Here is a 1,936-nt window from a genome sequence, read left to right as displayed (position 1 = left end):
AGAGTTAGCGGGGAGACATTGATATTATCCTTACTCTTATTTGAAGCGAATTTGGACAATAAGACAGCAAGATTCTGTACAAAATACAAATTAAAGCTGTGATTTAAGTCCTGTATTAGAAATGTACTTTATACGACCAGGACTTACGTGGAGAACAATGCAACTCATCATGGAATAAAAGTCAAGTAAAAATGTAATGTAGCAAGTTAACGTATACCTTTTTCTATCAACGCGTATGAACAAAAGTACTGAATGCAGTATACAGAACACAGTATTCATTACTGAACGGAAGTTGGTTTGTGGGTTCCTGATGCATGTACCTTCAATAAAAATTCAGAAATACAAAAAAAGAGAGCGGCTGAGCAGGTAACATAAGTCAATTTATAAAGTTTAACATCAAATCTCCTTGGTCTAAAAGCTACTTGTTGTCGTTGTGTTACATACTTTATTTGAAAATTTGTTCTTCAGCTTCTTCTCAATGGCTGTCCATCCATGAGATCCCAAGTCGAAGAGCAAAAAAAGCAAATTAACATATTGAGCTTGCAATCTTTTCCACTACTTTTGGTGTTGAATATTGGTGTACATTGCAAGTGTACATGTTTGGGAGTGTGTCGGCGGGGGATAGGTCCATTTTTGGTATGGCGTATGTAGTGAACCCATGCTGCATTTGCTCCTTAGCAAATGTCAGCCTTTCTGGTTTTATTTTATTTTTTAGCGAAGCCGTTGGTATAGTACTGCGATTGAGTTGAAAATATTCTAAAAATTTCACCAATGCATTCCCCAGGGAACTAAATTTTGTCAACAAGATAACCCAAGAACGGCTAGATGGATTGGTTTCATACCTGGTGTGTCCGTAGGGTGTGACTAAATCTAGAAATTACGAGATTTTTGGCACCCTAGTGGTTTCCGTTGGTACTGCAGCGGAACTTCTGGTCTTGATATCTCGCGATCTGGGCATGCTAGGGTTATGGAGGGAGACAGCTCAGGAACAGCAACATGTTCACTCTGCCTAAAGCTAGGACTCTACGCCTGAAAAAGTCTTTCTTACATTGTGCAGTAAGACTCTACAATGACAGTGACAATGGCTGATATTTGAAAACGTATGTGTGCTATTTCCTGTAGTAGAGTGAATAGTGTTTGTACACATTTGTATATAGTGTGTTTCGAATCTGTGTACCTGTTTTATTTTTTAACCAATTGTAAAAATCGAATACATAATTCAAGGGTGCATTAGCATTTCCTGCTTTTGTACGATTTTGTTGGATTGAATAAATTGAATTGAAATTGAAAATTGAACTACTACAACCATGCATAAGTCATCAGGAACCTGAATAGTAACAAGTGTCCATAGGCGACAATTCTCCCTGAAGTTTTATATTTTGCAGATTGAGAACAGTAATAGTGTATGTAAACAGTGTGTGATCACTTAACAACTGGTAACAACGTAACGTAAAAATGGCTAAATCCCTGGTCAAATAATCTAGCATGACTAAAAAATCGCGCTCCTGGTGGCAGGTGGCCACCTGCCCAGAGGTTTGCCGCCCCCTTGGGGAAACAGTTGCAGACTAACTAGTGTAACAATGTGTATTGTTAGTTTTATTAAGCATTGTATTATCGCCGGTTCTATCCCCTCCCTTGGGCGGAGCCGCGGTCACCTGTTCGAACACACGTGCAAGCGCACGTGCCAACGTCGTGTTCGAACAGGTGATCTATACCGGTACCGTTCGAGGGAAGGGGCTCTAGAACCGGCCGGTTGGAGATTGAATAAAGGGGTTGAGATAAAGCCATTGGCGAGTTCAGACGTGCGTCCTTCACGTCATGTTAGAAAGTCAGTTCCTACTCATGATGGGGTCGGTCGTCTGCGACACAAGGGCTCCCTTGAGTCAGCGGGCTGGGTTCCGCAGGCGGACCGTGCCACGTCGCCGCGTCCCGACCG

This window comes from Branchiostoma belcheri, unplaced genomic scaffold (assembly GCF_001625305.1).
Source record: "Branchiostoma belcheri isolate BF01 breed outbred unplaced genomic scaffold, Haploidv18h27 scaffold332, whole genome shotgun sequence".
Lineage (NCBI taxonomy): Eukaryota > Metazoa > Chordata > Leptocardii > Amphioxiformes > Branchiostomatidae > Branchiostoma > Branchiostoma belcheri.
The sequence above is the reverse complement of the archived record's forward strand: the minus strand, read 5'-3'. Positions refer to the sequence as shown.